The sequence below is a fragment of the Macrobrachium rosenbergii genome, chromosome 22 (genome assembly GCF_040412425.1).
Source record: "Macrobrachium rosenbergii isolate ZJJX-2024 chromosome 22, ASM4041242v1, whole genome shotgun sequence".
Classification (NCBI taxonomy): Eukaryota; Metazoa; Arthropoda; class Malacostraca; order Decapoda; family Palaemonidae; genus Macrobrachium; species Macrobrachium rosenbergii.
The window spans coordinates 11,470,243-11,490,967 of record NC_089762.1 but is presented as its reverse complement, the minus strand read 5'-3'; the positions used below and the strand labels follow the sequence as shown (position 1 = coordinate 11,490,967).

Here is a 20,725-nt window from a genome sequence, read left to right as displayed (position 1 = left end):
TTCCCAGAAAGTGAAGGTTTCCTTAGTGTTAGTAATGAAGAGAGTATCCAAGAAGAAGAGGATCCAGATGTTATTGAAGAGACTCAGCATAGTCAGTGTTCCTGAAGATAGTAGTGAAACTACAGTAGCAGAGTTAGCAGATATTGAGAGTTCAGCCCTTGAAGTTGGTCAAGTGACTAGAGAGAAGCTAATAGAACTGCAGAAGAAGGATACAACGTTGGCTGATTTGTTCTTCAGAGTTGTTGATCAAGAGGAGATGCAACAAACGCCTACCTGATGTGATGAACTTGTTAGGAGTGAAACAACAGTTATCAACTGCTTACCATCCAGAGACTCAAGGAGCCTTGGAAAGGTTTCACCAGACTTTGAAAAGTATGTTAACAAAGTACTGTAATGAATCAGGAAGGGAATGGGATGCTGGTTTACCTTTGATGTTATTTGAAGTTAGGAATGCTTACCAAGCAAGTATGGGATATTCACTAAATGAAATGATTTTTGGTCGAGAAGTGAGAGGTCCATTGAAGATTCTTGCAGAGAAGTGGGAAGAGAATCAAGAGAAAGTCCAAGGAGAATATGTGAAGAACTTGAGGAAAAGGTTGAGAGAAATTAGAAAATTCTCTTAGAAAATTTGAAAATAAGTCAAGAGAAAATGAAAAGGAAATATAATGCTAAGACTAAGCTAAGAAATTTTAGTGCTGGACAGCAAGTTCTAGCGTTCTTACCAGTGAAGAGATTTCCCCTTACAAATAAGTTTCTAGGTCCTTAGAGGATAATAGAGAAGTTAAGTGATCGAACTTATGTGATTGAAACACCAGGGAGAAGGAACGACAGAGGAAGATACATGTGAACCTTTTGAAACCTTACTTCTCAGAGACTAGAACTGAAACAATGTCTATAATCCAAAAAACTTCATCTACAGAGGACGATGATGGCTATGAATTGGGAGCTGAATACAAGATGAACAATTCTCTAATACTGTATTGGAAAATTTGGAGAACAAACTAAAACATCTGAGTGTTGAACAAAGCATTGAATTAAGTGAAATGATTCAAAGTTTCCCTGAAATTTTTGCAGAGGTACGTAGGTGTACCGACTTGGCAAAGCATGAGATAAAGATCAGAGAGGATGGAAAACCTTTTAAACAAAGAGCTTACTGCGTATCACCTTTTCATCGAGATGTTTTGAAAAAAGAAGTTGAATATTTATTGCAGCATGGATTAGCAGAACCCAGTTCTAGTCATTACAGTTCTCCTTGTGTGTTAGTGAAGAAACCAGATGGCTCATTTAGGATGTGTACTGACTATAGGAAATGGAATTCCATCAGTGTGGCTGACAATTATCCCTTGCCTCTTACTGATCAATTACCTGATAATGTTGGGCAAGCCAAGTTTGTATCCAAGATAGACTTGTTGAAAGAATATTATCAAATTCCCTTAGATGAGGATGCCAAGTTGCTGTCAGCCTTCATTATTCTTTTTGGACTGTATCAGTGTGTAACCATACTGTGTAGAGAGAGAGCATTTTTGGAAGGAACAGTGTAACTGTCGATTATTTATCCCGTTCCGAATCGTTGGATTCAAACCCAGGATAATTAATCTTCTGGGGGGAGGAATATAATGATATGTCCTATAATACGTACGTTTTCTGTAAAATTTGTGTTGTCTGTAATTTTGATATATTCTCTCTTGTATTTGTCATGTACTGTGTGTTGAGATATCAGGTCTCAGATATTAAAAGGGTTAATTGACTGTGGGATTTTAGAGATAAGATACATTTTCCTGTTAGGCTCTTGTGTTTGCACAGCTGAATGTTTATTCAGGTGTCAGGTGTGTGACCACAGTCTGTCCCTTTATGAGAGAGAGGCCGTAAACCACTTAAGTTCTCAACTAAAAGGGAAATGAGATTACAGGTTTAGATAACACTGACTGGTCTAAAAGTTTGTTGTTTGCACAAGTGTTAAGACAGGAAATCCTCTATTAGCTAAAGAGATGTGGGATGACAGGTTTAGATAAGCTGCCTGATACAGAGGCCTTTTCTGTTTGAACAGGTGTGAATACAGGAAACCCCCTCTCCATTTAACCCTTTAACGCCAAGCCCTATTTACAAAAACGTCTCCCGTATGCAGTTTTTTATTGAGTTAGCGCCAGGAAAAGTTTTTTCAAAAATCACAGCACACTTAGTTTTTAAGATTAAGAGTTCATTTTTGGCTCATTTTTTTTTTTGTCATTGCCTGAAGTTTAGTATGAAACCATCAGAAATGAAAAAAAATATCATTATCATATATAAATATTGGAATATATGACAGCGAAAAAAAAAACTCGTATATAATTGTATATAAATCGCACTGTAAGCAAAACGGTTAAAGCTAATGAGTTAATTTTTTTAGTTGTATTGTACACTAAATTGCGATGATTTTGGTATATAACAAATTTTAAAACGATCAAAGCAACACAGAGAAAATATTATCACAAAATGATGCATGAATTAAGAATCATGGGACGAAAAAATGTTTTTCAAAAATTCACCATAAATCGAAATATTGTGCTAGAGACTTCCCGTTTGTTGGAAAATGAAGCTAATTGATTGAATATTACTAGACTGTAAGTGTTTTAGCTTACAATTGCAGTTTTCGACCATTTCGTCGAGTTAAAGTTGACCGAAAGTCAAATTTTTTCTATTTATCGTGATTTATATGGAAATATTTCAAAACTGATAAAAGCTACAACCATGAGTTATTTTTTGTTGTATTGTACATGAAATTGCACACATTTTCATATATTAAACTTTATGTAACGACTAATATAAAGCAGTGCAAACATTACGACAAATAAGACGAAAGAATTTCTGAGATGTTCGGCCGAGTTATCACAAGCAGACGTAAGGAAAATGTTTTTTCAAAAATTCACCATAAATCGAAATATTGTGCTAGAGACTTCCAATTTATTGCAAAATGAAGTTAAACGATTGAATATTACTAGAATGTAAGAGTTTTAGCTTACAATTGCGTTTTTTGACCATTTTCCTTGAGTTAAAGTTGACTGAAGGTTGAAATTTTGGCAGTTATTGTGATTTATGTGAAAATATTTCAAAACTGATAAAAAGCTACAACCATGAGCTATTTTCTGTTGTATTCTACATGAAATTGCGCACATTTTCATATATAAAAGTTTATGTAACGACTAATGTAAAACGATGCAAACATTACGACAACATGACGAAAGAATTTCTGAGATGTTCGGCCGAGTTACCGCGAGCAGACGTAAGGAAAAAAACTTTTTTTCAGAAATTCACCATAAATCGAAATATTGTGCTAGAGACTTCCAGTTTGCTGCAAAATGAAGGTACATGATTGAATATTACTAGAATGTAAGAGTTTTAGCTTATAATTGCGTTTTTACCATTTCGGTCGAGTTAAAGTTGACCGAAGGTTGAAATTTTGGCAGTTATCGTGATTTATATGAAAATATTTCGAAACTGATAAAAGCTACAACCATGAGTTATTTTCTGTTGTATTCTACATGAAATTGCGCACATTTCCATATATAAAAGTTTATGTAACGACTAATATAAAACAGTGCAAACATTACGACAACATGACGAAAGAATTTCAGGCGCGGACGTAAGGAAAAAGTTTTTTTCAAAATTCACCATAAATCGAAATATTGTGCTAGAGACTTCCAATTGGTTGCAAAATGAAGGTAAATGATTGAATATTACTAGATCGTAAGAGTTTTAGCTTAAAATTGCGTTTTTTGGCCATTTCAGTCGAGTCAAAGTTGACCGAAGGTTGAAATTTTGGCAGTTATCGTGGTTAATATGAAAATATTTCCAAACTGATAAAAAAGCTACAACCATGGGTTGTATTTTGCTGTATTGTACATGAAATTGCGCACATTTTCATATATAAAACTTTATGTAACGACTAATATAGAACAGTGCAAAAATTACGATAAAATGACGAAAGAATTTATGAAATTTTCGGCTGAGTTACTGCCCATGCGTAAGAAAAAAGTTTTTTTAAAAAATTCACCATAAATCGAAATATTGTGCTAGAGACTTCCAATTTGTTGCAAAATGAAGGTAAATGATTGAATATTACTAGAATGTAAGAGTTTTAGCTTACAATTGCGTTTTTCGACCATTTTCGGTCGAGTCAAAATTGACCGAAGGTTGAAATTTTTGTGTAGTCGACGTCTGATAAGCGTCCACTTATTGGCAGCCAACAGACAATTTTAGTCGACGTATGATACGTCCAATAGGCGTTTAAGGGTTAAAAGGATGTGTGCTGACAGGCCCAGATCATTCTTTTTAAGCCAGAGAATAATTCCCCTTTTCATTTTCCCTCCTTCAAGGGAAAAAAAACTGTTTATTCCTTTTTTTTCCAGGGAAGATTCCCAGAGTGACTCATTTCCAAAAAATGCCTAACTGGCAACATAGTTTATTATCATAGGAGAGTTTTGAGAAACTGATAAGTCCAGACAGAGAGACTGTAGAGTTTGGTTAGGTTTTGTCCCTCTCTCTCTTATCCCTCTCATCCTTCGGAGGAGAGTAAATTTACAATATAGCAGATTTGTGTGGTCACCATTAAAGTGTGTATCTTTTTGAGGTCTTAGTACAAGAAAGTGTAAAATAAGTGTAGTGGCGCCTTAGATAAAAGTGTTTTTCTGCTGCAGCAAGAGTTTTGTAAAAGTGTTCAGAAACTTGTATAAGGTAAAGTGGTTTTTTACTTAATTTTACCATGGTAAAAAGATAGAAGCTTTGAAGAGATTTTGCCCTAGTGAAATTATTGTTGATAAACATTTTGTGCATTTTTTGCATGTTCTTGTTTTTATATTTTCATGTGTTCTTGTGTTTACAATTTCTTAGTTGTACCCAAACTTTTTGTGTTGGTGATTTAACATTTATTTACTTAGCATTTTACATAAGGTGATACTTTAACTTTGCATACTTGATTTGATTTTCATTTGTTAAGATTTCTTTTTCAAATTTTGAGTAAATCTTAATAGTTTGAATTTTCCTTAGTTAACCCTTAAACGCCGAGCCTCTATTTACAAAAACGTCTCCCGTATGCCGGCGGCGTTCGGTGAGTTAGCGCCGAAGTGGAAAAAAAGTTTTTTTTAAAAAATCACAGCACGCTTAGTTTTTAAGATTATTACGCATATGCACTTCGTTATGTTGTGGCATGCGTTCCCAATGTTTGAATGACTCTTGGTAAATGATTCTTCTCACACTGTATATCTTATTTCAGGAGGGGGTTCAGTGATTTCGCCTCGCACTTTCTTACGTTTATTCTTATAACACTAAATAGTGGACTTAGAAATTTCTCTTGATGTCAGAGAGGAGAGCGACACAGATCTTACCCTAAAGGGGTTCAAGTTAACTCTGACTAAAAATTGATCAGAATGAACTCTGGACCTATGTTGAATAAAACTCCGCCTCTTTGAGGAAGTCTACTCTAATCTTAATGGTTCAATTTCAACTCCCACTTTTGGCAAGGACAAATCAGGTCAATTTTGCTGACCTTTTCACTTCATAATCATTCCTTTAGCTCCTCCTTACTTTCCCATATCGTTGGTTGTTTAGTCAAACTCCAATTTACTTGGTCTCATGGCTCATCATTTCAAGTTATCAACACCGTCTCTCTCTCTCTCTCTCTCTCTCTCTCTCTCTCTCTCTCTCTCTCTCTCTCTCTCTCTCTCTCTCTCTCTCTCTCTCTCTCTCTCTCTCTCTCATAATCCCGATCAGTGAATTTCATATTTATTCACTGTAGAAATACTTTCAAATTCATTGCATAACAGATTAAGAGTTCATTTTTGGCTCCTTTTTTGGTCATTGCCTGAAGTTTAGTATGCAACCATCAGAAATGAAAAAAAATATCATTATCATATATAAATATTGGAATATATGACAGCAAAAAAAAAAAAAACTTATATAATTGTATACAAATCGCGCTGGAAGCACAACGGTTAAAGCTAATGAGTTAATTTTTTTAGTTGTATTGTACACAAAATTGCGATGATTTTGGTATATAACAAATTGTAAAACGATCAAAGCAACACAGAGAAAATATTATCACAAAATGATGCATGAATTCGTAACGCTCGGACGTAAAAAAATGTTTTTTTCAAAAATTCACCATAAATCGAAATATTGTACTAGAGACTTCCCGTTTGTTGAAAAATGAAGCTAATTGATTGAATATTACTAGACTGTAAGTGTTTTAGCTTACAATTGCAGTTTTCGACCATTTCTGTCGAGTTAAAGTTGACCGAAAGTCGAATTTTTTCTATTTATCATGATTTATATGAAAATATTTCAAAACTGATAAAAGCTACAACAATGAGTTATTTTCTGTTGTATTGTACATGAAATTGCGCACATTTTCATATATAAAACTTTATGTAACGACTAATATAAAACGGTGCAAATATTACGACAACGAGACGAAAGAATTTCTGAGATGTTCGGCCGAGTTACCTCACAGACGTAAGGAAAATGTTTTTTTCAAAAATTCACCATAAATCGAAATATTGTGCTAGAGACTTCCAATTTATTGCAAAATGAAGGTAAACGATGGAATATTACTAGAATAAGAGTTTTAGCTTACAATTGCATTTTTTGACCATTTCGGTCGAGTTAAAGTTGACCGAAGGTTGAAATTTTGGCAGTTATCGTGATTTATGTGAAAATATTTCAAAACTGATAAAAGCTACAACCATGAGCTATCTTCTGTTGTATTCTACATGAAATTGCGCACATTTTCATATATAAAACTTTATGTAACGACTAATGTAAAACGATGCAAACATTACAACAACATGACAAAAGAATTTCTGAGATGTTCGGCCGAGTTACCGCGCGCAGATTTAAGGAAAAAGTTTTTTTTTTTCAGAAATTCACCATAAATCGAAATATTGTGCTAGAGACTTCCAGTTTGTTGCAAAATGAAGGTACATGATTGAATATTACTAGAATGTAAGAGTTTTAGCTTATAATTGCGTTTTTTACCATTTCGGTCGAGTTAAAGTTGACCGAAGGTTGAAATTTTGGCAGTTATCGTGATTTATATGGAAATATTTCAAAACTGATAAAAGCTACAACTATGAGTTATTTTCTGTTGTATTCTACATGAAATTGCGCACATTTCCATATATAAAACTTTATGTAACGACTAATATAAAACAGTGCAAACATTACGACAACGTGACGAAAGAATTTCTGGCGCGGACGTAAGGAAAAAGTTTTTCAAAAATTCACCATAAATCGAAATATTGTGCTAGAGACTTCCAATTGGTTGCAAAATGAAGGTAAATGATTGAATATTACTAGATTGTAAGAGTTTTAGCTTACAATTGCGTTTTTTTACCATTTCGGTCGAGTCAAAGTTGACCAAAGGTTGAAATTTTTGTAGTCGATGTCAATGCGTCCACTTGGCACCCAACAGACAATTTTAGTCGACGTATGATACGTCCAGTAGGCGTTTAAGGGTTAATGTAATTTCTTGGTAAATTAAAGTTTTGTGAATTAATCCTTTTTAAGAATGAATTAAATTGGTCCCATTGCTAGGTAACCAATTGATTCTTAGCCACGTAAAATAAGTCTAATCCTTCGGGCCAGCCCTAGGAGAGCTGTTAATCAGCTCAGTGGTCTGGTTAAACTAAGGTATACTTAACTTTTTTGTGTTGTTTTCAAGTAATGGTAATTTTTTCATATTGTGAATTCTAATTATAATTTTTGAACTTAGAAATATATTATTGTATTAAAGTTTTAAAAATCACAGTTTCATTTTTTGAACACCAGTGAACAGGGTTATTTGTGTGTGCATAAGGCAAAGTGATAGACATGTTTTGTTCTCCTCCCATAAATGGAAGTGAATGAAGACCAGGTAAACAATTATAGGTGTTTGATGGAGTGATGCCCTTTTTTATCCAGTATATCTCAATACCTCATGCATAACTTGATAAACCTAGTTTGATATTTCAAGTGATCAGTAAGTTTTAAAAGGATCACTGTTTACCTTCATATATATATATATATATATATATATATATATATATATATATATATATATATATATATATATATATATATATATATATATAAAATTTATATCACACCGTGATTTATATACAATCATGAAACTACAAATGTCGCAATAATATCGAAATTCACGATACCTTTCGGTATATCTCCGTTGAAGAATTGTCGCCGAAGGGGAATTTATATAAGTGATGGATGAATTGGAATCGTCGGGACACGAACCTGTGACTAAAACCTACTCAGCGACTCCAGTGGACGTTTAACCATTGAGCCATCAAGAGAGGTATAAGTCTTTTGCCGAGATGTCTTACTGCTTTTACCCGTCGTGAGATATACCGAGGTAGCGTGAATTTCGATATTAAGCGACATTTGTAGTTTCATGATTGTATATAAATCACGGTTTGATAAAAATTTCATAATAAGAGCTGCGTGTTCCAAACGTACCAATGAACTGTCATGGCGGAGGTGGGTCATTGCTGAGGCTAGTACATTTCCCCGCTCATGACGGGTAAAAGCAGTACGACATCTGGGCAAAAGACTTATACCTCTCTTGATGGCTCAATGGTTAAACGTCCACTGGAGTCGCTGAATAGGTTTTTGTCACGGGTTCATGTCCCGACGATTCCAATTCATTTATCACTTATATAAATTCCCCTTCGGCGACAATTCTCCAACGGAGATATACCGTGGTAACGTGAATTTCGATATTAAGCGACATTTGTAGTTTCATGATTGTATATAAATCATATGTGTGATAAAAATTTCATAATAAGAGCTATATGTTCCAAACGTATATAATGAACTGTCATGGCGGAGGTGGGTCATTGCCGATATAGTACATTTCCCCTAACGACGGGTAAAAGCAGTATGACATCTCGGCAAAAAGACTTATACCTCTCTTGATGGCTCAATGGTTAAACGTCCACTGGATCATCTGAATAGGTTTTTTTCAGAACAGGGTTTGTGTCAGACATTCCAATTCATTTATCACTTATATAAATTCCCGAGTGTTGAACAATTCTCCAACGGAGATATACCGGTTTCCCGTCTTTTACGATAATTAATCAACATTTGTAGTTTCATGATTGTATATAAATCACGGTGTGATAAAATTTCATAATAAGAGCTGCGTGTTCCAAACGTAAATGAACTGTCATGGCGGAGGTGGGTCATTGCTGAAAAGTTCTTACATTTCCCCGCTTCAGAGTCTGGTAAAAATTTCAATTTCCCGACATCTGGGCAAAAGACTTATACCTCTCTTTTGGCTCAATGGTTAATCGTCCACTGGAGTCGCTGAATAGGTTTTGTCTCACTGGTTCGATGTCCAGTGGATTCCAATTCATTTATCACTTATATAAATTCCCTTCGTTCCAATTCTCCAGTTGAGATATACTTCCTGTTTGGACGTGTTCATTAAGTATATTTTTATTAATTCGACATTTGTAGTTTCATGATTGTATATAAATTGTCACGGATGTGATAAAAATTTCATAATAAGAGGATATGTTCCAAACGCATTCAATGAACTGTCATGGCAGAGGTTTACAATTGTGCGGATGTAAATTTCCCGCTCATTATGGGTAAAAGCAGTACGACATCTCGGCAAAATACTTATTTTTCTCTTGATGGCTCAATGGTTAGACGTCCACTGGAGTCACTGAATAGGTTTTAAATTGTTGTTCCTGAATATTCCAAATTTATCAACATATAAATTCCCTTCGGCGAACCATTCTCCAACGGAGATATAACAATGACCTGAATTTCATATTAGTTTTATTTGTAGTTTCATGATTGTTTTCATCAGTTATAAAATAAAAAATAATATATACCAATATATATATATATATAATATCATATATGGAATGAATATATAACAGGTGATATATATTCAAATATATAAGTGTAAAATATAAACGCCAATTGGACGTATCAATTTGGACTAAAATTGTCTGTTGGGTCCTTTAGATAGCACAGGATTTTAAATTAAGCAACTAAATTGTTTTCAACCTTTCGTCAACTCTCTGACTCTCCGGAATGGTCGAAAAACTCAATTGTAAGCTAAAACTCTTACATTCTAGTAATATTGAATCGTGTGGACCTTCATTTTGCAACAAATTGGAAGTCTCTATCACAATATTTCGATTTATCTTTTTTGAAAAAACTTTTTTTTACAAGACAGGCGGTAACTCAGCCATCCAAAATTTCATAAATTCTTTCGTCATTTTGTCGTAATTTTTTTCACTTTATTCTATATTAGCCGTTACATAAAGTTTTATGTATGAAAATGTGCGCAATTTCATGCTATCAATACAGCAAAAAGTACAACCCATGGTTGTAGCTTTTATCAGTTTGGAAATATTTTCATATAAACCACGATAACTGCCAAAATTTCAACCTTTTCAATTCTCCTCCGATAAATGATCGACCGAAATGGTTGTTTTCACGCAATTTTAAGCTAAAACTCTTACGATCTAGTAATATTCAATCATTTACCTTCATTTTGCAACTAATTGGAAGTCTCTTTGGAATATTTCGATTTATAGTGAATTTTGAAAAAACGATTCGCTTTTTGACTGGACGTCCGCGCCTGAAATTCTTTCGTCACGTTTTTATATTAGTCGTTACATAAAGTTTTATATATGGAAATGTGCGCAATTTCATCATTTTACAACATAAAATAACTCATGGTTGTAGCTTTTATCAGTTTTGAAATATTTTCATATAAATCACGATAACTGCCAAAATTTCAATTTTCTGTCAACTTTAACTCGACCTGGTTAAAAATGCAATTATAAGCTAAAAATTTACATTCTAGTAATATTCAATCATGTACCTTCATTTTGCAACAAACTGGAAGTCTCTAGCACAAATTTTTTATGGTGAATTTCTGAAAAAAGATTTTTTTTTACAATGTGCATAACTCGGCCGAACATCTCAGAAATTCTTTCGTCATGTTGTCGTAATTTTGCATCGTTTTTTAGTCGTTACATAAAGTTTTATATTATAGAAAATCTGCGCAATTTCATTTTAAATACAACAGAAAATAGCTCATGGTTGTAGCTTTCTGATCAGTTTTGAAACTATTTTTTACATAAATCACAATAACTGAGTTACAAAATTTCATCCTTCGGTCAATTTAACTCGACCGAAATGGTCAAAAACGCAATTGTAGCTAAAATTCTTACATTCTAGTAATATTCAATCGTTTAACTTCAAATAATAAATTGGAAGTCTCTTTGCACAATATTTCGATTTATGGTGAATTTGCTTTGTGAACATTTTCCTTACGTCTGCTTATTAACTCGGCCGAACATCTCAGAAATTCTTTCATCGTTGTCGTAATATTTGGACCGTTTAAATTAGTCGGCACAGTAAAGTTTTTTATATGAAAATTTGCGCAATTTCATGACAATTTTCAAAAATAACTCATGGTTGTAGCTTTTATCAGTTTTGAAATATTTCCATATAAATCACGATAAATAGAAAAAATTCGACTTTCGTCAACCCATCAAAGCTCGACCGAAATGGTCGAAAAACTTAGTGTCGACCTTTGAATTAAAACAATTGAGACTAGTAATATTCAATCAATTAGCTTCATTTTTCAAGATAAATTAAGTCTCTCAAATATTTGATTTATGGTGAATTTTTTGTTCAAATTTTTTAGTTGTTGGATTGCCTTTAATTATGCATCATTTTATTATAATGTTTTTCTGTGTTTATTTGATTGTTTTAAAATTTGATAAATAAATTTTCATCGAATTTAATGTAAACATGAATAAAAAATTAATTCATTAGCTTTAACCCTTTTATAACAGATAATTCGATTGATATAACAATTATATACTGAAAATTTTTTTGATCAACAGTCTTGAAATATTTATATATGATAATGATATTTTTTCATTTCTGATAATTATCTAAACCTCAAAATTATAAAAAAATGAGCCAAAGAACTTTAATCTTAAAAACTTTTATGCAAGTGCTGTGATTTTTATGAAAAAACTTTTTAAATTTTAAGACAAAATCAGCATTACTGCAGCGTTTTTTAAATAGTTCAGTTAATTGTTAACACAATAAGCCAGTGGAATTTGAAATAAATTTCAGTTTTGGCTCAAGACAACCCAGGTCTTTCAACTGAAACTGTAATGGATTCACCACTAGGTTTTCAAGTTTAAAAGCAGTCCTGGAATCCATGCAACTAATGTTTAAGGTTAACTTCTTTTATATGACCCCATTTTCCCCAACTTCCCGACCCAGCAATGCCTAAAAGTTGAAACATTTCAAAATGATGTGAGTCAAATGAATTTATGTTCCATGCGTGAATGTGTGTTGATTGTTTGGAAACTCTATCTTATTCACTGAGAAGGATAATTCAAATCATGAAATGCTGTCTATGGGTCATTTTAATGAGGATTGTTTTAAAATAGCTGGTATGTGCTAGCAGTTAATCAACAACCCCGGTAATTCCTTTAGTGCAGTTGCTCTCAGGTTCGACTTCTTTCTTGTATGGCCTTAGGTCCCTTGCTGCACCCTTTCCATTCCATTTGAAAGACCTCTGTTCATATTTTGATCTTCAATCTGAAATTTATTTCTGTTCCAACGTGATTGTTTTGACCCTTTAATGTATGCCTTCTTTACAAAAACGTCTTTAAAACCTTTTTACTCTCAATTTCCTTTTCAACACTAAATTTTTTCCAAAAATCCCAGCACGGTCTTTGGCCTTTAAGATTAATATTCCATTCCATTCCATTTTTTTGTCATTGCCTGAGGTTTATTAAAGCTCAGATAAGAAAGGGATGACATTATCATTATAAATATTGGAATATATGACAATAGGAAAAAAAAACTCGACTTTCTCTCAGAGATATAGTAACATGCCGAAAAGATGGTAAACTCTTCTGAAGCGTAATTTTTTTAAAGTTTGAACGTACCTAAATTGTGTCAAGAATTTGGTATTCCCATGACTAAAAGAATCTGATTTTCGTGTTGTAGTCTCTGATATCACAAAATACGTCTACTTCCTACCCTTAGTTCTTTGAAATGTTTTTTGAACGTCAACCTCGATTTTCCTGTTTATCAAATTAGCTTTTTCTTCAGATACGGTGATAATTCTAACGAAATACTGTCAGTTCCCCGGTTTTTGCTGTTAGTTGTTTGGGAAACCTTGCTTATCAAGCAGTTCAGTGAAAACAAATTCTTGAAGAAGTTGACACACGCCAAATTGTCTTTTGGTGACTTGTAGAAGCTAGGGTCAGGTAACCTTGCCTTTCAGTTGTATAACACCAAACCAATTAACCAGTCTTCAGAAATGTGTGATTATAGTTGTATAGTGATATACCAGTCATGAAGGAGGCATATAAGAACATCCAGCTGAGTGACTTACAAGGTGAATCACAGACTTATCAAATTTTTGATTAGAACTTCTAACAGTTAATGGTCATACTAACTTAACATTTTTTCTTTTGACACTGTTGAATATTTGTGAAACACTGGGAAACCCAGCAAAATGTTTGTTTCAAACTTTTTTTTAATGTAATTTATAAGTTTTTAAAAATGGCTTTTATGTGTTTAGATAACATTAAATATTAAAATAATCATTTCTCTGCTCTCTCATCTTCTATCTACTAGAGGCTCTCTACTCTGTTATTCAACAAACACGTTTCTCTCTCTCTCTAGTAAGATCGTTTTTATTACATGGCGTTATTTTAATTGTATGATGAATAAACTTTTACCACAATAGTAATACTGATTTTCATAATAAGATTAGTAAAATTAAATAATAATAATAATAATAATAATAATAAAACATAAAACTGCAATTAAAAAGTGCTCAAATATTATTAATGAAGAAACAAATTCTTCCCTCATTTTTTATAAGAAGGATACTGAAGGCAAAAGTTATCTGAATGTCATTTAACATGACAACAAGGGGTTATCTGCTAATCATACTCAAGACTTCATGTTATCTGGTAATGATACTGAAGACTTCATCTTATCTGGTCTCTACTGAAGACTGTGTGTTATCTGGTAATTCATAAAAAACTTCACTCTCTTAAGTAAACAACTGTTTTCTCAAACAAAGAAACCCTTCATTTGGATTCTCTCTCATTCTCTCTTAAAAGATTCATTTTTATAAATGATCATAATGCACTGTTTTTAATGTATGACTTTAATCTGTAACTTAGATAATTTATAGAATTGAGTCAATTTATATCTACATCCAATCTACAAACTGTAAATTCATTAGAATTAAAACATTAAATGTACTTTTTTTTGCAGAAATTCAAAGAGAAAATATAAAGAATAAAGAATTTTTAAAAAAAATGGTTTTCAGAAGAACTAAAAATTTGCTTGTCATTTAATGGGGAGAGTTACACATGATTATCAATTAATCTTTTTGTTTGGGGTAATCTGGAATTATTAAATTTTTGGTAAATACATTAACTTTAATTTAGGCGTAATAGTTTTCAAATACTGAATTTCCATCTTTTGATATTTTAACGCAAAATAAGTTACTCGTTTCCCTAATGACTCATGTACTTTAATTTCTGACATCTGTATAACTGTAATATATCATAAATAAAATATATATATATATATATGTGTCTCTCTCTCTCTCTCTCTGTATCTATGTATATATATATGTGTATATATATATATTTCATATATATATATATCTATATATATATATATGTCTCTATATATCTATATTATCTCTCTCTCACACACACTCATAGTTAGTGCTCACATTTTTACAACTTATTAATTCTCTGTATGTCTTTACCTGTACAGTAGATAGTTTAAATTGATCTAATTTGACCTGGATCTCTTTAAAATGTGTAAATGTGCATAAATGTTGCAAAGTTTGGGAACTAAAACATAGAGAAATAATAAATAATACTAGTTGTACTAGTCAGAATATACCAAACTGTTTGTTGGGAAAAATTATTTCAGAACAAAGAGAAAGATGAAAGAAAGAGCAGTTGTTAAAGCATCTTGAGTCAATGTTCCAAAATTAGATCTTGTTGTGTAAGTTTGGGATCACAGAGAGAGGGCTCTGATAAACTACCCTCCTTAAAATCTCAGACATTTATGTTAACCATTTGTTTCTTTTTAATTGGATAATGTATTATGCAACTTTTAAATAAATTCTTAAAAATTTCATTTATAAATTAACTTAATAATTTATGTCATGATTATTTTCATAAAGATGTTTAAACTTTGAAAAAGCATTTATTATAATTTTAATATGCCAAACTTATCCAATGATTTTCAGTGTGACCAGTTCTGGAAATCATAACCTTGTGTAATTTAGATATCTGATTGTGTCTATATAATGCCATGGATAAAGATATATATATATATCGTATATATATAATTTGTATGCAATATACGCAGTAGGAAAGAGATGGAGTAATTATATATATTGCAGTGCTAGGATTGAACGATAATCGATCTCGCAGAAATGCCATTTGAATTCATTTCCTGGAACTTGGTCTATCATATATATATGTCTATCATTTATCTAACATACTCTGTCCTATTAAGCAAGACTACACCGTTGCCCTTATCTGGTTTTGTAAATATAATGCATGTGTATTTAGCTAGACTTTGTATGATGTTAAACTATCATACTAAGTAAATACCTGGTCTCTATTTATAATTGTAAATAGGATGAAATAAGATGTTTATATATCAGACCAAGTTCCAGGAAATTAAAAATATTTCAAATGTATATATATTTAGAAGATATATCAATAGAATAGTAGACAAGCTACATATATAAATCTGGTTGTTTTTCTAAAGATGTTTTTCATACATACATACATACATACATACATACAGGACGACTTTATGGAGTCCCATAAGTCCATATAAGATCATATTTAGACCTATTTTATCAGCTACTGGAACTGCTAACTATAATATCACCAAGTTTCTTGTTTATATCCTTCCCCGAAACTACAAATGAGTATACCTTAAATGACCAATTCATTTTATCAATATCCTCGAAGAAAGTAGTTCTGATAATTTTTTTATGTGATAAATTGATTGGAACCACTGTTTACTCAAATCCCACTGGAACACGATTGACATTTGCCAAATGATTGTTTAAAGATAATGATACATTGAGTCACCAAGACAGGTATAAGTTAAAGGAACCTTTAGTCTTAGCTACCCAAGAATGGGGACTTTTTGTTTAACGGTTTGTTATTAACCAAATTGATGGTGATAACTCAGTGGACATTTTGGAAATGCGCTTTATGTGTTTTATCAGAAAAGATGATTTATATACATTATGAAACTACAAATTTTAATATCCAATTCATGCTACTTTGGGAGGTATGTTGATGATATCTTCAATTTTTAAGAGTCGGAAGATTTTTTTTGATAAATGGATAGTAACCACTGGATAATATAGAATCCTCTAAATCGAAGATAACTCATGACTCCATTTTTCTGGATATCCAGGTAAAAATCTTGATTGAGCCACCAAAGTCTTATAAAGTTAATGCAGAATCTTATGTCTTAATTTACCCAGTCAACCTTTGAGAAATAAGATGAATTTGATATTAACCCTAGTAACCATGATTAAAATCTGTTTCTAGCTTTTTGAATTTGCATGAAGAATTGGAATATCCAAGGTCACTTTTGAAAAACAATGGCTATCCGTTGAATTACATGAATACGTATACTGTATTGGTAAACAGCTTTCGAAATTATATGTAAACAAACAACCCGAAATACCACTAATGTAAAGAAACCTGTTATTTATTTACCTTTAACCTTTACGGGAACTCATAGTTATGATTTAAAAAAGCAATTAATTTCTATTTTGTCCATTGGTTACCCTCAGCTAGATATCAAAATATATTTCACTTTGCAAAATAAATTAGGTAATTTCTTTAAAATTAAAGACCCTATACAACAAGCCTTCGATCCAGTCTGATCTATAAATGGCAGTGTGGTGGTTGTGATGCCACTTACGTTGGAGAAACTACCAGATCAGCTTGGATGAGATGGTTTGAACACCTAGGTAAGTCATATCGTACAGGCAATTGTCTTTCAAGTCCTAGTTACAGTGCAATTAGAGAACACAGTGAGGAGACTGGTCATCCTTTGCATATTGATGATTTTTCTGTTTTAACCACTTCTCAGTTTACTACAGACCTCGACAATTTAGAAGTTCTATACTCCTTTGGCTAGAAATGTGGCTGTAACCTCACTCTTGCATTTTTAGTTTGTGCTTTACTGGTTCGTATATTGATTAGTGTATTTGTTGTGCCTTTGTGACTTAAATTTTTGTATTTTGCTTTGTTTTATTTTATTAATTTATTATTTTGATTAGCCATTTTTAAAGGTGTTATCATTTTTGTAGTAATTTTGCTGTATTATTTTGAATTTTATTAAGAATTGTAATGTTGTCATTATAATTTTGTATGTTAGCCCTTAAACGCCGAGCCTCTATTTACAAAAGCGTCTCCCGTATGCTGGCGGCGTTCGGGAGTGAGCGCCGAAGCGGAAAAAAAGTTTTTTTCAAAAAATCACAGCACGCTTAGTTTTTAAGATTAAGAGTTCATTTTTGGCTCCTTTTTTGTCATTGCCTGAAGTTTAGTATGCAACCATCAGAAATGAGAAAAAATATCATTATCAAATATAAATATTGGAATATATGATAGCGCAAAAAAAAAATTTCATATATAATTGTATACAAATCGCGCTGTGATCAAAACGGTTAAAGCTAATGAGTTATTTTTTTTTTCGTTGTATTGTACACTAAATTGCGATGATTTTGGTATATAACAAATTGTAAAACGATCAAAGCAACACAGAGAAAATATTATCACAAAATGATGTATCAGTTCGTAATGCACGGACGTAAAAAAAAAAGTATTTTTCAAAAATTCACCATAAATCGAAATATTGTGCTAGAAAATTCCCGTTTGTTGCAGAATAAAGGTAAATGATTGAATGTTACTAGAATGTAAGAGTTTTAGCTTACAATTGCGTTTTTCGACCATTTCGGTCGAGTCAAAGTGAGAGTACTGCTTGAAACACGTCCCTAAAAAGTTGTGTAAAATGCTGTTCCGGGTTTTGGCCTTGGTGTCCATACTGATTGTGTATATATATATATATATATATATATATATATATATATATATATATATATATATATATATATATATATATATATATATATATATATATATATATACACACACACACACACACACACACACACACACACACACACAACTACATACATACATACAGTCCCTAGTTATCGTCAGCCTCAGTTTTAAGGCACTTGTCTATTGACAATGATACCTGGATCTTCGACACCAGTCTCCAGTTATCGGTGCTGATCCTCACTTATCAGCGGTGCCGATTCCCAGTTATTTTTGGGTGGATAACAGGGGATTGGCATTATTATCGCCAATTTTCAGTTATCAGCGATTTTCAGTTATTGTCATGCTATCAGGGGATGGAACACACACACATATATATATATATATATATATATATATATATATATATATATATATATATATATATATATATATATATATATATATATATATATATATATATATATATATATATACACATACACACATACAGGCAGTCCCTGCTTACCAGCGGTATCAGTTAAAGGCGTTTCGGTGTTACGACGCTTGGCTAGTGACATCATTAACTGGATTTTCAGCGCTGTTAAGTGGGGATTTCGGTGCCAATCTCCAATTAAAGGTGCTGATATCTGGTTAACAATGTCATTAAGCGGGGATTTCAGCGCTATTATCTCCAATTTTGTAGCATTTCAAAAAGAGCAATATCGACTTGACAACTAGGCATATCTTGAAATACGTCTATTTGTAATACCATTTAGATTGCCATACAACAGATTTCATTGACTTACGTCTGAGTGTAAACAAAATTGCGCTACAAAAATGTTTTAATGAAAATATATTACACCATTAAATCATTCACATCGTTGTAAGCTGTGACACTGCATAACATAGACTTCAAATCACATTCTCTCTCTCTCTCTCTCTCTCTCTCTCTCTCTCTCTCTCTCTCTCTCTCTCTCTCTCTCTCTCTCTCTCTATATATATATATATATATATATATATATATATATATATATATATATATATATATATATAAAGTGGACCCCACTTTTGCATGCTTCACTTCGTCGCAAATTTTTATGGAACATAACTTTCAATTTTACATGGGAACTCACCAATTCGCACAATTTTTTTGGACCAAATCTCTAAAATTATCACTAATTAGATTTTTTTTCATAGAGCAACACTGTAGTAACTAATTACTGTATTTTTTCATTAAAGGATAAGTACACTGAGAGAGAGAGAGAGAGAGAGAGAGAGAGAGAGAGAGAGAGAGAGAGAGAGAGAGAGAGAGAGAGAGAGAGAACTGAGTTGTTTAGATCAAAGTCCAAGCACTGAATACATTTATTAGTCTTGAAAAATTATAATTTTCATCCACCTGTTTCTTTATGGGTTCATAAACTGAACGCTGTCCTTCTCTCAGCCACACTAGATTCACCTCGCACACTCTACTTCTGTCTCCCAAACTCGACTGTACTGACTTCTCTCTCTCTCTCTCCAGCTCGTTTATATAGGACTCCTTCTGCTAAACAGATGCCAGCACTAGGTATTATTTTGCGTGTTTTTCACTCTGTCGATCCCTTTTCCATTCAGTATTATCATATGTTAACGGATCATTCGATTAGATGTATAAACATCTGGTGATTCATCTGTCGGCACCCAACAGCCGCGTTGTGGGGTGTTTATCGGGAGAAACACTGATGGATTGCTAAAAACTGCTGAATTCGTATTGCTCTCCAATGTACAAAATATTGTTAAGGCCCCAGTGCCAGTGCGACAGAAAAAATGTCTGGAGATTATAAAATCATTATTTATGGAGACCAAATACCATTATCTGTCCCCTCATCTACAAATGTATATTCATAACAGTCTTAAATAATATCTCCATTATATACATAATATATATGTGTGTGTTTGTGAGTGTGTATAATATATATATATATATATATATATATATATATATATATATATATATATATATATATATATATATATATATATATATATATATATATATCTATATTTATAAGAAAGAAAATATCATGCATGAAACTCAGAAAGAAATCTGATGCACTGCTGGTAAAATTGTCAGCAAAGAATGCTTAAAAACTGGCCAATATTTCTTACTAGAAATCTCTGAAAGTTAGCAACTTTGAGTTGATTATAAAACCAGCCTAACGCTGTGACTGGGAAAATAAGTATTGTGGTGATTAGAGCTGGTGATAAGTTTTAAAAGTACTCAAAGTGTAATTCACTAAAATTTCACAAAAGATTAATAAAGAGGAGATGAAAATAGTGCACAGTGAAAGAAATGAAGGGGAATCTTGCCTTATACTGCCGAGGAGAAGTGTAAGCTGTTACTCAGCTTGTTGTTCAACTGAAAGTGAGATGTTTACCTGTAAGTATATGCAATTATCAGTGCAGATGATTTACTTATTGGGAGGATTTTCATTTGGTTATTTTTCTATCTGTTGTCATTGGTGTTTTTTAGGATTGAATAGGTGCACAAATTGGCTGTGTAAAGGTAGGTTTGCTTTGAAAAAAATTTCTTTTTG

At 32.4% G+C, this 20,725-nt stretch overlaps 1 protein-coding gene across 4 annotated transcripts in view; it reads left to right on the top strand.

Annotated features, from left to right (window-relative positions):
- The window catches only part of lost (methenyltetrahydrofolate synthase domain-containing protein lost), a 361,950-nt gene that overhangs the window by 112,563 nt on the left and 228,662 nt on the right, over window positions 1-20,725 (top strand). The gene's annotated exons all lie outside the window — the stretch shown is intronic.